Below are 16,436 nucleotides of genomic sequence, written 5' to 3'. Positions count from 1 at the left end.
CAGACTGCCCAGCACTTGCATCTGCTGCCAGCCCCAATCACTTGGCACCATCAGCACGTTCGAGCTGTGGCTGCTGGCCCTGATCGCCCCTCAGGGCTTCTCCACCTCTCTCTGCTCCTGAGGGGCGGTCTGGGCAGCAGTCGCTGTTCATACCCACTGCTGGCGCCAGCTCTGCTCACACCCACTGCCTATACCAGCCCCAATTGCTCTGAGCCATCAGCGGATGCAAGCAGGGCCAGAGCCGTCAGCACGTGGGAGGGGCGGTGGCGGGAGTGGGGCTGCCAGCAGACAGGGGACTGGGGGCTGTGGCAGGAGGGGCCAGGCAGGGCGTGGAGGATGAGCCGAGACCACCCTCTCCCATGCCCACTGCAGCCTCATGGTCCACAATTCCTTACAAAGTGCATGAATTCATGCACTGGGCCCCTAGTAGATACAGAAAACAAACTGACAGCTGTTAGAGGGAAGGAATGTTGGGGGCTGGGTGGAAAAGGTAAAGTGATTAAGTAAATAAAATACCAAAAAAACAGCTCAAGGACAGTCAACAGTATGGCGATTACCAGAGGGAAAGGGGGTGGGAAGAGGTAGAAGAGGGGATAAATGCTAACAGAAGATGCCTTGATTTTGGGTAGTGAGCACACAATACAATATACAGACAATGTATACAGAATTGTACACCTGAAACCTGTATAATTGTCTCAACTAAGATCACTCTGTATAGTCAATAAAATTTTTTAAAGATACATTTTCATAGAATCAATAGATGATGTTATCTCAGTCATTCATGGCCCTGACCAGCTCTCCTAAAGAAGTGATGATTGAGAAAAGAGCTAATGATGTAGCCTCTAAAAGGAAGATGATATACCCTGTCACATGTACAAAGATTTCCACAGGTAGCGCACCAAGGCAGTAGTATAATTTGCATACGTTTATGTACAAATTAGAAAGAAATTACATTGTAGCATTATTTGCTAATATGGGGACATATGGGCAGCCTAAATTGAACTCTGGGTGAGACTTAGGCCACATTCGGGACTGAGGTGTCCTGAAGGAAAGTGTATCTTCTCTGCTGAGAGGCTGACAATGGTGGATCCATTTTTCTTTTTGCTCTTGGTATATTGAAACAGAGAAAAAGTATATTGCCCAAGTCATATCATGTAGTATGATATTGTCAACTAAATTGGACAAAATGAAGAGATGGCTTCAATTATGATCCGTTCGTAGAGTGTATAGATGACTTTGAGAAATTAGCTGATATTAAGAAGCCTAAGAACTCAGAATAGGAGGACAAAGTTTTATAATGTTTTATATTATGTTTAACATTTTGTAATACCCAATCCAGTACTCTATGTCTTCATAAGCATAAGGACATATGTTTATTGGTAAAAACCTCTATTGAGATTCCTGTTTATTAACAGACTTCAAAATGCCACTGGTTTGCATGACATAATAAAAACGGCTGAAACCAGACATAGAGAATGTTAAAACACAAACGTTGGCAGTAAATACTGGCACAGAAAATACTGTTTATTATTTGAAGAAACAAGTATTAAAACAAATTCACAACGTGAAGGCTGGCTATGCAGTTTGATGAAGGAGCAGATGTTTCTAACATGCCTGAGCTTGTGGCATTTGCAAGATTCTGTTTTAAAATGAAATTTAAAAGTTGAAATACTTGACTAAAGGGAAGAAGTACTGGACTTTTGACTTTAATCAAAACATTTTATAAACAAACTATGTTTATACCTACATATTGGGATAGCTTGTCAGAAATTTATAGGAATAATTATAAGCAATGATACAGTTAGCATCATACTTAAAATATTTTCATGTCATGATAATTCACGGCAAAGTAGATAAGCTGAGGTCTGAAACATGCAAAATACTATTGTATATCTCTGAGTTTATAAATGTAACAATATTAGCTGGATTAATAAAGCACTTCCTCCAGGCCAGTCTCTGTTCTTAGTGATTTACACATATTCACTCATTTAGTCATCAACACTCTGTGGAGGTGATACAATTATCATGACATTTTTCATATGAGTAAACTGAGGCTATGAAAAAGTTAGTAAACCTCCCAGAGATGACACAACTAGAACATGGTTAATCCAGATATTTGCTCAATCCGACTCCAGACCCAATTACTGAACTCTACTGCCTTTCTGACTATGTACCTTTGTGAGTTTTTCTTTTTTTTTTTTTACAGCATGGTGGCTATGACATAGAAATAACTGAAGTGTCCTTTGATACATGATTGCATAAAGAAAATCTGGACCAAATATACAATGGAATATTGTCATTTGCAGCTACATGGATAGATCTTGAGACTATCATGCTAAGTGAAATAAGTCAGACAGAATAAGTGAAGAACCTTATAATTTCACTCATATGTGGGATATATGAGTCACCTCAATAAATCTAATAAAACATGTTTTTAACCCAAAGTGAAAAGAATTTAGAAGTATCAGACTTTCAAATTACTGCATATCTAGATGCATTTCTCACAAAAATGTTATTGAAAATATTTTAGCAACAAAAGGAGCTTCTTAATCATTAATAAGTACAACTAAAATATAATATTTATATTTTACTCTTAGAATATTCTTTAAATGTTCTATTTTTCTGTATATTTTATCACATTCATAGCATATTTATAGCTGCATTTAATGTATATGTCATGCATGTGTGTGCACATATTTTCATTAGGCTATGAGTGCCAAAATATTACTGATGTGGGTAAAATAAAAATTGGGGGGAATTAGAGAGCTAAAGAAAGAATTGGTACTAAATAACAAAAGCAGTTAGAAAAAAGGATGAGAGCTAGTTAGAAGAGAATTGTGAAGGCTCAGTATTGGAAGCAACCATGGGCAGTTGGTGGAAATGTGGGGAAGAGAGTATGGGTGAAGCCTGGAGAGCAAGAAAATTGATGGACATAATATTAGATGAGGCTGGGAAGGGTGTTGTGGAAAACAGATTGGAGATGGATCTGCCCTGAAGCTATGTCAAAAAGAGGTCAGTGGGCCCAGTTTCTGTGGCTCAGTGTTTGAGCATTGACCTATGAACCAGGAGGTTGCTGTTCAATTCCAGGTCATGGCATATGCCAGGGTTGAGGGCTTGATCCCCTGTGTGGTGCATGCAGGAGGCAACCGATCGATGATTCTCTCTCATCACTGATGTAAGTTTCTCTCCCTCTCCTTCTTCTCTGAAATCAATAAAATATATATTTTTTTTTAAAAAAAAGGAGATCAGTGGGAAATAAGGACCTTGAACTAGGCATATAAATGAAGAAAATTATATGGGGATCTGTCATCTATATCTATCTATCTATCTATCTATCTATCTATCTATCTATCTATCATCTATCTATCTATCTATCTATCTATCTATCTATCTATCATCATCTATCTATCTATCATCATCTATTTATCCATTCATCTACCCATCCATCTATCCATTCATTTTTTTAAAGAACAAATAATTATCATAGTGATGAAGGACAAGGCCATGGAAGGAAAAGGAAAAACCCAGCATTTTGAACAAGCAGATTTTTAATTGTCTAGTAAATTAAAAACTAAAACTAAAAATGGATATATAAATATCATTTTAATATTATGATTTTTAATTTTTCTCATCATAATTTCTGATACTTAAGAGCATTTTACAATACTTTGGCATTGAGTTTTTCACTGTATGCAGTTTTTAATAATCTGTAAACAAACAAAATGAACTATAATATTTTATGAAATAAAGAATTATTTTGTACCCTTATCCTCTAATTTATGGGTTTGGAAGAGCTGTAAACTGTTCTTTTGAATCACATAAAAGTCTATCTCATCCAGAGATAAATCTCAAGAGAAATGCAGCAGATAAAAATCTTACAACTTCTTCTGTTTGATTTTTTTTTTTTTTTAGAATACTTTTTCCTTTGCACTTTTGAGATTTGGGCCTTAATTACTACATCCATACTGTGACACAGAAGTGGATGAAAAAGCTCTCTCTTTGAAGGGGAGAGAAAGATATTAGGGCTGTTGGGTGGCTTGTCAAGGTCACCATGGATGCTAATGAGTGAATCTGAAGTTTCTGAGCCTTTTGACTGGTGGCAAGGCTGAAGAAACAGTTCTGTGGATGGTGGAGTTTTGTCTCTCAACATTTTGGAAGAACCTCAAAGTTATGCTTTCAATGTTACTCTGAATCCCTCAGGATAAATTAACAGAAAGTCTTCAGTTAATTTCCTAAATAAGTAAATACATGAGTAATCCAGGAAATTATAGTGAGAAGGAGTTTAATAAGTTTTGAAATATTGGAAGAAAGTAAAATTAGGTTCTGCAATAGCAGATATTTAGCTTGAAGCTTAAAATGACTTGGATTCTGTGAATTTTGCGAGCATTATATACTTTAACCAAGAATTTATTTTGTAAACTTCTTATATTCAATGTGAATTTTAAAAATGTTTGAGTATTCATTTGAAAATGAATATTAGCACAGTCTAAGGAAACAGAAGGTACAGAATTCATTAGTACAAATCTATCAGATTCCTTTGACTTGATGTATTAATACAAAAGACATTAGAATTAATATCTGCTTTTCCAGATTTGGCAGATTTGGGTGTTAAGAGCCCTTAAACAGCCTCTGTCTCTATAATGGGACAATAAGACAACAGGGCATAAGGAGTGAAAAGATGGCAGAGTCATTATTATATCCTAAGAATCTTTGCAGTGTAATAGCATATAGCTAATTAGGACAAGAATTTTTCAGTTAGGTATTGGAAATTTTGAAGTGTCCACTGTCTTTTTTACTTTTTCTTTTTTTTTTTACTTTATGTCTAGAGAGTTTCATGTTAAACTTATATTAAGGGCATAGCAAAGTGAAAATGGAAAGTGATTATCTTCAAACAAAATTTTTGTTCATTCTGCAATTGTGAATTACCTACATTATAAGTTTCAAGATTTTCCCCCTTCCCACTTAGAACTCTCATTAGAGATTCATGAATGAAGTTCTTTCTCATTGTGAATGTGCTTTTTCATGTTTGGGTTAGGTGATTTGATACACTTTACCAAGGTCGAGAGAAAAAAGCACCCATTTGGGCAAGAAAGGGTAGGCAGTAACTTCAGTCACTAAAATGTTATTGAAATCATTCTTTGTTCTTGGTGCTCAAACATATCAAACAAAAATGGAGCACTACCTGCGCTTAAATCACTACAGAGTTTCAGGGTGGATAGTACACATTAGAGGTGACAAATAGATGAAAATGTGTTCAGCCCACTACTCTCTCCCAAAGAAATGGCAGTCATTGTTAATAAGATCCAACTTTCTTTCCTGAGGAGCTTCAGATTCCCTAACACAGACACCCCCAATAAATTGAGACTTGTTATGTGACTTAAAACACATCAGCCATTGCATATTTCCAGTAGGAAGACTATAGTCTAAAACTTGTGTAAGAAAGATAAAATGCTATGAATATACAGAAACATTAGTTGGTGGCACCTGCAACATAGCAAGCCCAGGGGGAGTGCACGGTGCTGGGACTGTGGAGCCCTTTGCCTATTAGATCTGCCAATCCAGTTATCCCTCTCATCTAACTGCTTTTACCTCTTCATTTCTTATCATATCTCTATTGGAGAAGAAAAAAGGTTCCTAAGGAAACCTGATTTAGAGTCATCTAGAAAGGCATTTTGAGGGAGGATATTAGAGTTGAGAATCACCAGTGGTATTTGGAGAACATGAGTTGCTTTAATATTCTAGAAATTTGTCCTAACTGGTTTGGCTCAGTGGATAGAGCATCGGCCTGTGGACTGAAGGGTCCCAGGTTCATTCTGGTCAAGGGCACGGACACATCCCCAGTGGGGGGTGTTCAGGAGGCAGCTGATCGATGTTTCACTCTCATCGATGTTTCTAACTTTCTATCCCTCTCCCTTCCTCTCTGTAAAAAATTAATAAAATATATTAAAAAATATTCTAGAAATTTTGATTTACTTATTGATTTAAATCATTGATATCATTTTTCCTCCAAAACTTCCCATGCATTGTTAAAACATCATTTAATTAGAAGAAAGGTCTGATGGTTAAAACAAATGAAATTAAAACCATTGCCAAAGTATATTAACAATCATTAAAATGGTTTATTTTAAAAAAATACATGAGAACAGAAGTAGTTTGGAAACATCAGCTTTTAAAATCACATAAAGGACAATAACATGGTGAATTTCCAAGATCATGAATGAAATATTCATGCTTTGAGGAAATTTCTACAGATTCAGAAAGAAAGTAGACTGTTAGAGACACGTAAATAATTGTGATAAGTGCCAGTGTGGATTCCCTGGGAAATCCCGACATGTGGGCCTCCACGGGCTTCCACCACTAGGACTCCACAATCGAAGCAGAGCAACGACATTCCCCCTTCCTCATTGTTCTGTTATCACTCAGATTTTAAGTTCCCCTTTGACTGTTCCTCCATTTCTTTAGAATATCCTTGAATATGACTGTAGTCTAGTATTTTTCTACAAAGGATATAAAATATACTTTAGGACAGACTCCAAAACTTCCTAAGAATGAACCAGAATCGGGAAACATTTTTAGATGATGTATTAGTTATCTATTGCTGCGTAAAATTTATCCCAAAATGTAGTGCCTTAAAATGACATTTATTATGTCACAGTTCCTATGGGTCAAGCCAAGGTGCATCTTTTCTGGTTGCTTATGGTTCAGGGTTCCTCAGGGGTGGTGTCTGGGCTGCAGTCATCTCAAGGCTCCATTGGGGGGAAGATCTGCTTGCAGGTTCACTTCATGGCTGTTGAGAGGCTTTAGTCGCCATTGGCTGTTGCCCAGTTCTTTGCCATGTGAACCTCTTCATGAAGCAGTGACAACGGGCTTCCCTCAGAACAAGCCAGCAAGACAGTGAGGGAGGGTAAAAAGACAGAAGCCATGGACTTTTTGAAATATAATCTCTGAAGTGTCTCCTATCAAATGAAAGTTACTAGGTCCAGTCCACACTCAAAGGAAAAGGATTACATGGGACATGAAAGAATCAGAGGGGGCCATCTTAGAAATTGTCTACCACAGATAATCCTATATAATAAAAGCCTAATATGCAAATTGTTCCCTTGGGTGGTTGTTCCACAGGAAGTTTGACCACTCGCTATGACATGCTCTGACCACCAGGGGTCAGGGTGGACCATGGCGGATGTCGGCAATGCGGCACTGGCAGCAGGCAGCAGTGGAAGCGCTGCCAGCCCTGATAGGGCCTGACCAGAGTGGGACCTTGGCGGGATGGTGGAGCGAGTGAACAGGTGGCACCAGGCCAAGGTGGGTGCGAGCAGGGGCCCAATTGCCCTGCTGATCACCCTGCAGACAGTGACCAGCAGCGGTGGTGGGGGGCAGGGCTGCTGCCTGGCTCCAGGTGTTGAGGAAGCTGGCAGAGGGCCCAGCCCCAATCAATCACCCCGTAAGCAGGATGGTGGAGCAGGTGAGGGGGCAGCACCAGGAAAAAGTGGAGTGCCAGATGTGGCTGCAGGGCTGCGGGATGCTAGCTGGGGTTGCAAGGCTGGGACCGCAAGCTGGGACCCGATCCCTACAGGTCACCCGAGGGGCCCCACCCATGGACGAATTCGTGCACCAGGCCTCTAGTATTTAATACATTTTTAAAAAATATATATATATATATATATTATTGATTTTTTTGCAGAGAAGAAGGGAGAGAGATAGAGAGTTAGAAACATCAATCAGTTGCCTCCTGCACACCTCCTACTGAGGATGTGCCTGCAACCAATGTACATGCCCTTGACTGGAATTGAACCTGGGACCCTTCAGTCCGCAGGCCAATGCTCTATCCACTGAGCCAAACTGGTTAGGGCATATAATACATTTTAAAGCATCAATTTTTTTGCCTTTTATTGTAGTAGATTATTTTTCAACATTATCAAAAAATTAGTGATTTTTTAATTATTTTGTTTATCAAAGCTAATTGAAGGCTTTGGGAAGTAGATTACCTAAGTCAAGAATGAATTTTGGATATTTATTTATTTATTTATTTATTTACTATTTTTTACTCTTTATTTATTTTTATTGTTTAAAGTATTACAAATAGTAGTAAATATGTCTCTCTTTTTTTCCCCAATTGACCTTCTCCCAGCCTTCCTTACCCCCGTCACATGCCCTCACCCCCCTCCCAGTGTCTTGTGTCCTCAAAAAATTAAAAATGGAACTGCCATTTGACCCAGTAATACCACTTTTAGGACTATATCCCAAGAAAACAGAAACACTAATCAGAAAGTATCTATGCACCCCTATGTTCATAGCAGCACAATTTACAATAGCTAAGATTTGGAAACAGCCTAAACACCCATCAGCAGATGAGTGGATTAGAAAACTGTGGTACATCTACACAATGGAATACTATGCTGCTATAAAAAAAAGAAGGAATTCTTACCATTTGCAAAAGCATGGATGGAACTGGAGAGTGTTTTGCTAAGTGAAATAAGCCAGTCAGTGAATGAAAAATACCACATGATCTCACTCATTTATGGACAATAAAGAACATTATAAACTGATGAACAAAATCAGATACAGAGGCAGAGAAGCATAGAACAGACTGTCAAATGACAAATGACAGCGGGAAGGCCAGGGAGGATTGGGAGGGAGAAAGGTAAGAGATCAACCGAAGGACTTGTATGCATGCATATACGAATTTTGGATATTTAAAAGACATTTTTGTCAAGTACAATCAAGAGAAAAAAATTCCATAATTTTTCTTAAAACAGTGTTAAATGGGTTTTACTAGTAGAAAAATTCAAGTTTATTAATTCTCAAATTTTTATTAAAAATAAAATATAAATAATCATTTAGGATTTTGATATTTTAAAACATATTATCTAAAGAAATATGAAATTGTTTGTCACTTTATATATGTAATTTTATTTTATATCCTCTTTTAATCAGTTTTTCCTTTTCTCTTCCTGTTTATTAAGTCCCTGGAAAAGAGATTTTTCTGCATTTTCTACTCTTAAATAATTTCTTAATTTAGAATAAAATTACTCAAGGAAAAATATTCTTTGTATTTCTACATAAGAAACTAACTAACTATAGTCATTCTGAAAGAATAGACAATGATGAATAAATGTTTGACAGTCAAAAGCCTATATTTTGAAGATGGATTATTCTTCCACAGAGCAATCAGCATAATACAATAGGACAAGAGTGTTTACACTGCATTACAAACAAGGCCTGCTTTGTCAGTCATTATTTAGTATGACATCCAAAGTGTATCTAAAATTTTGTTCAACAACTTTCCTAGACTTTTGGTAGTGGGAATCTGCAGTCTTCCAGTGTTTAAGATTTTTTTATGTTATATATGCTGTCTTTATTATATTCAAACATATTTCATTCGATAAGTGTAACTTCCTCTTGAGATGTATGCTATAATTATTTTATAATTATCCTTTGTTTCAGTAAGGTCACATTAATGGCCAGGCATATTTTGGTTATATTATTTTCATTTAGCATAAATACCTGTTTTTTGTTTGTTTTTGTGGGTTTTTTTTTTTTTTTAACATGGACTAAGAAACTATTAGTATATTCCTAACTATAAGTCAACTTATATTTTCTATATCATTTTCTTAGTAGTTCTCAAATTAGTAGAAGCTATATGCAGAAATGAATTCCTTCAGACCCCTATAATTATTGGTTAGGGTTGACTCTATGTTTTGAATTCTGTTTTTAAATTATTCAGCATTTAATTCATTCCTAATTTGTTTTATTCTATATTCTACTTATTGCTTTGAAAATATTTTTATTAGAAGAATATAAGGGGTTGAGTCTATTTAAACCTAGACATATATTTCATGTGTAATTTGGATTTAACTTTGTAAAAGCAAATTATAATTATCATTCCTGTCTACCTAGTGTTCTGTCTTTGGACACTTGGTTCATGTGATCCCCATGCATCTGGAAACTGGATTACTAAATTGGTTAATTGATTTTGACATAAAACAATATTAACCCAAAAACTATGCAAAAAATGAAAGTTATTCTTCAAGATTTTTATTAATATTTAATTTAAGGCAGAGCATTAATCCTAGAGAAATGAAGCTAGGGAAGGAGGAATCTCTTATTCAACTAATTTTTAAAAAGCACAAGATCTTTAATGTTTTGATGAAACAGAATTTTTAAAAAACCAAAAATATGGTAGGTTTTTATACAAATAAAATGTCATGAAAATTTGAATTTAGTAGTTTCTAATGTCTAAATTTGCCATGACATTATACCTATACTAGAAGCCCAGTGCACAAATTCATGCACCAGTGGGGTCCCTCAGCATGGCCTGTGGGACCGGGCCAAAACCAGCTCTCTGACATCCCCCAAGGGGTCCTGAATTGTGAGATGGCACAGGCCAGAATGAAGGACCTCACCAGTGCACAACTGGAACCAAGGAGGGATGCTGGAGGTTGGCCAGTCAGGGAGAGACTGTGGGAGGGCTCCAGGGTGCATCTGAACCCCAGCAACAAGCTAAACCACTGGTCAGAGCGTCTGCCCCCTGGTGGTCAGTGCACATCATAGCGACTGGTCCACCTGTCAACTATGTGCCCCCTGGTGGTCAGTGTACATCATAGCGAGCAGTTGATCGGCCTCAGCATATCATTTGCATATTATGCTTTGATCGGTTGAATGGTTGAGCAGACGATCGGACACTTAGCATATTAGGCTTTTATTATATAGGATTAAGGTCTTATTTACCTAAAACATAACCAAATAACCTGAGGGACAGGGGCATACCTATCCATACTACACAGTGTAAGTTAGTGTTTCTCAGGATTGTTAGAGTTGGGGAGGGAAATGTGAGAATCATTACTAGCTGGATACCAAGCAATGAGAGGCCACACTCAGGGAGAATTCTGAGTCCTGATGGGGCAGCAGCCCTGTCAGCCTCTCAGTACCCCACTCCACCCTTCTGAAACCCAAGACCAGAAGAAAGACACAGCTGTCTCAGATATGCTTTTGTGTGCATTTATGTAACTTCATGAATTTCCAAATATGCTGGGTTCAAACCAAACAGAAAATATTTCTAATTTACAATTTCTGTTCTGTGAGATGCAATAAAATGGTATATCAAGATTTGTAGGCAGTTCTCATTGTGAACATAATGCTTTGGGAACACCATAAATAATACCATTAAAGAATCATTCCACAACCCTCACTAGAGTTTCAGACAGATACATAGCATTACATTTAATACAGATTTAGAATATATATTTTATTTCATGTTATCACTTAAATATGTCTGATTTGTTTAGTAACCATTTCTATGTTAACCTTTCAAGATGGAACACTCCCATTTAGGTTTCTTCCTAGCTATTTCTCCAGACTCTCATTAAAAGAAATGCTTGTGTTTCCTTAAAAGTAAATGTAGCTCATCTGGTTTGTTTGTGACCTTCTCAGAGACTGATACCTACCAGAGCTAAGCCTAGCTTTTCTCTCTCAAACCATTCCTGGATCAAGAACATTTATTAATGTTTGTATTTAACAAGACTTTTGGTTGGAATATAGAGTCATGTGTGAAAAAGGAAGAAAGGTTTAAAATTCAATAATATTAATAAAGTTTGTTAAAAATAAGGGGCTGCCTTCAGGCATATATAATTTGTCTACTATTTTAGGTGCTGTAAAATATACCAGAAAAGTAGATTTCAAGTTCAGTCTTCAGTGTCTTTGAAACCTTCAGTTTTTAAAATTAATGTCATATTGTAATTATAAACATTATGTCATCCAGTATAAAATATTCATTAGCTTCTCTCTCAATTTTATGTTTAAAAATTCTATCAATCATCTGTGGGTCACAGATCCTCATGATTATTTGATTAATCCATTTGTTCAACTAATTTTTTAAATGTGTATGTCAGAGACCTTGAAAAAACAAAGCTGGGTTTCTTCTCCCAATAAAAGCTAACTTGCACACAATAGTACATATACACAATCTTTGTCTAAAATTTCTGGGATTTATGTTCAGACTATATAGGCATTTTTCAAATTAACAAAACCTGTTCTATTTCTTCATTCTCTTTAGCATGTAAATATTTTCTAAAGTGACTCTTTCGTAGTTAAAATAAACAAACATAAATATATATCTTAACTTTAATATATTAGATTCTTCCATAGTTAAAATATGCATTCCTCTTGGAATATTCATTGTCTTCTAGGTACTCTATTTCTTTTTTTTCTTTCTACAGCAAGCATGTCAAACTTGTGGCCTGCAGGCCGCATGCGGCCCACAACGAATATATATATATTTTAAATATGTATTTTATTGATTTTTTACAGAGAGAAAGGGAGAGGGATAAAGAGTTAGAAACATCGATGAGAGAGAGACATCGATTAGCTGCCTCCTGCAAACCCCCTACTGGGGATGTGCCCACAAACAAGGTGCATGTCCTTGACTGGAATCAAACCTGGGACCCTTCAGTCCACAGGCCAATGCTCTATCCATTGAGCCAAACCGGTTAGGGCAACACAATGAATATTTTTGCGGCCCAACCAATATAATGGTATGTAAGAAATATTTTAATAAAAATTCCATAACTTAATTTTTACAATATCCTGTTATACATAATTATTAATAACGAACTTCAGTGTTCATTAATGACTGATTAATATAATTGTGTTGCATTCATTTCCCTTACATGCCTTATGCACTGGTGCGCCATTTCTCTCCACTAATACTAGCAGTGAATATTTTAGTAGCCGATTGCCACGTCATTTGTCTTGGACTGACTTGTTTGTTGTGCACAACAGAAAATATTTCACTTTCGGAGAACAAGAAAAATAGGTTTATTTTTGTTACACTTATTAATTTGTGCAGTTATTCAGTGTCTGGTAAGTTAATGTTCAAGAAAAAATATTAATTTTTATTAAAATGTTCTATTATTTTATGTTAACGATTACTCATTTATTTCAGCCCTTTGTATGCAGCATGTCTCTATCAAAATAAACCTACGTTTCTATGAAAATTTAAGTTTTTGGTTTTTTGCAGCCCACATAAACTTAAACCTTGTTATTTGGCTTGTGTTAGCCTTTGAGTTTTCAATGCTTGTTCTACAGCAAAAACTTCTCCAGTTTCCCACATCTCATCAATTCTTCAGTCTACTGCCTTCTGTTCCATTGAAATTGCTCTTTGTCAGGTCACCAATGAACTTCCTAGTTTTTGACACTAATGGATTTTTTTGTTTTGTTTTGTTAAAATCATAGACTTTTAATAAATATTTTTCACAGGAGCATCTAAGAGTAATTTCACTTACATCACTATTAAGATTTATGCATACTTTAAATTATTTAAGTAGTCATTAATTATAGGAAATGCATGCAAACATTCACCATGTAAAAAATGGAAACATTACATATAAGGCCCAACCATATCTTGCAGGGAGAGCCATAGTTATCACTTTGATTTGGATTTTTCTAGATAATTTTCTCAGCTTTTATATAATACTAGAGGCCTGGTCACGGATTCGTGCACTGGTCTTCAGGGATCAGGCCAAAATCAGCAGTCTGACATCCCCCAAGGGGTCCCACAGTGCAAGAGAGCACCCTGCAAATTTGCTGTCGCTTGGCAGCTCCTGTGTTGAGTTTCTTCCTCCTGGTGGTCAGTGCACACCATAGCTACCAGCTGGTCAGCCAGTCACTTAGGCTTTTATATATTAGGACTAGAGCAGGGGTGGGAAAACTTTTTGACTCGAGGGCCACAATGGGTTCCGGAGGGCCGGAACAAAAGCATGGATGGAGTGTTTGTGTGAACTAATATAAATTCAAAGTAAACATTATTACATAAAAGGGTACAGTCTTTTTTTTTTTTAGTTTTATTCATTTCAAACGGGCTTGATCCGGCCCGCGGGCCATAGTTTACCCACGGCTGGACTAGAGGCACTCAGGGGCAGGAGGTACCTCAGCCTGGCCTGTGCCCTCTCACAGTCTGGGACCCCTCAGGAGATGACCATCTGGTGGCTGAGGCCTGCTCCCCAGGGGATTGGGCCTAAGCTGGCAATCAGACATCCCTCTGGCAGCCCGGCAGCCTTTGGGGGATGTCCACTTGCCAGCGGGGAGCAGACCTAAGCTGCAGTAGGACATCCTTAGCGCTGTTGAGGAGGCAGGAGAGGCTCCCACCACCACTGCTGTACTGGTAGCAATCAGCCTGGCTTGTGGCTGAGCAGATCTCCTCCATGTGGGAGCTCACTGACCACCAGAGGGCAGCTCCTGCATTGAGCATCTGCTCCCTGGTGGTCAGTGTGTGTCATAGTGACCAGACATTCCCAGTCTTTCTGCTGTTAGGTTCAGTTTGCATATTACCCTTTTACTTTATAGGATAGAGGCCTGGTGCATGGGTGGGGGCTGGCTGGTTTGCCCTGAATGGTGTCCTGGATCAGGGTGGGGGTCCCGCTTAGGTGCCTGGACAGCCTGGGTGAGGGGCTGATGGCTGTTTGCAGCTGGTCACACCCCCTTCAGGATGGGGGTCCCCACTGGGGTGCTAGGCCAGCCTGGATGAGGAGCTGATGGTTGTTTTCAGGCTGCCTGCACCCCTTTTAGAGTGGGGTCCCCGCTGGGGTGCCTGGTCAGCCTGGATGAGGGGCTGATGGCTGTTTTCAGGATGTCTGAACCCCCTTTATGTTGGGGGTCCCCACTGGGGTGCCTGGCCAGCCTGGATGAGGGGATGATGGCTGTTTTCAGGCTGCCTGAACCCCCTTTATGTTGGGGGGTCCCCACTGGGGTGCCTGGCCAGCCTTGATCAGGGGCTGATGGCTGTTTTCAGGCTGGCCACACCCCCTTTAGGGTGGGCATCCCCACTGGGGTGCCTGGCCAGTCTGGATGAGGGGCTGAGGGCTGTTTTCAGGTGGGCTAAGCCTGCAACTGAAGCTCCCAGTCTCTCATTTTTTTCTTTTCTTTTTTCTTTATTCTGGGATTTATTTACCTTCTGTAATTGAAACTTTGTTGTGGCTCCAGCTCCGAGGCCGGCTGGCTGAAAGCAGGTATCTGAGGTTTGTTTAGCTTCTATAATTGCAACATTGTTGCTTAGAGTGCAGCTCAGAGCTGTGCTGTGGCAGGCGGGGAACATTGGCTTCCTCTATCGCCGGGGCAACCAAGCCTCCTGTTCGTTTCAGCTGCCTGGCTGCCGGCCGCCATCTTTGTTGGCAGTTAATTTGCATATCACCCTGATTAGCCAATGGGAAGTGTAGCGGAGGTATGGTTAATTACCATGTTTGTCTATTATTAGATAGGATAGGTACATTCATAAAGGTATATTCTATTGTTTGTATATATGTATTTTATATAATTGATATAATGTTATTCTTCCTCTATAAATTTCTGCCAACTCAGTGATTATGTTGGATATCATCTTATAGATATACCAATGGACAATTCATTTTTCTTTCTTACTATTTTAATAAACACTTCAGTGAATAGCTGAATTTCCCCAAATGCAGATCTTGAAACAATAAGTGGATTGTAAGTAGTTTACTTGAAGGAATTGATCTCAGAAAGCACCAGTAAGTGAGTGGGGAAATGAGACATGAAAGGGAAGGAATTCAATGCATGTTTCTTCTTTGAGTAAACTGTTGCTTGGGACAACTGGGACTCAATCCCACTGTGGCCTTCTGGGGGACTGTGTAGAACATGCCTCTGCATCACTGTGGGTGGCAGGAAGAGTCCTTTGTACTCAGGAGTGCAGGGTCACAGGGGACAGAGTAGCTGCCAGGAACTTGTGGGCCGGAAGGGAGCAGACAGGGAATTTGGTGGGTGCCTCAGAGAAGTTCTGCTGGAAGGGTGAATGAAAAGGTATGAACCCATCAACTCCAGTGTATGTATCATTGGCTGTGGGCTACTCCCAGGGGCATTGACTCCTTGGCACTTTTGACCTGGCCTGGAAGTGTGTTGAATATGCCCCTGTATTCATGGCCATAGAAAGTTCTTACTCAGATGCTTACAGTAGGAAGCCACTGGTGTGCAGGAATGAGACTGCCAAAACACTGCACACAGGACATCCAGAACTTATGCTGCTACGTCCTTAGGTGCCTTCTTATGTGTTTGTGTCCATCCTATATAATAAAAGGCTAATATGCGAATAGACTGAATGGTGGAAAAACTGATCAGCTGGTCGCTATGACATGTGCTGACCACCAGGAGGCACAAGTGGAAAATGGCCGGAATCTGCAGGATGCAACAGAGCACAGAACATGGTGGGCATCTGCTGCGGTGACATGGTGGAGCAGGTGAGCAGGAGTGCCAGACCAGGGTGGGGCACTGGTTGCTGTCATCAGGGCGAGCCTCTGGTAGTTACTGAAAATTCTTTGCATCCGCACACCACAGTCCTGCCTGGCACTCACACCGGCTGCTGGCACAGACCCCAATTGCTCTGCACCATCAGTGGGTATGAGTAGGACCTGCCATCAACACTTGGGAGC

This window comes from Myotis myotis, unplaced genomic scaffold, assembly GCF_014108235.1.
Source record: "Myotis myotis isolate mMyoMyo1 unplaced genomic scaffold, mMyoMyo1.p scaffold_m19_p_3, whole genome shotgun sequence".
Lineage (NCBI taxonomy): Eukaryota > Metazoa > Chordata > Mammalia > Chiroptera > Vespertilionidae > Myotis > Myotis myotis.
Note: the sequence above shows the minus strand (reverse complement) of the source record.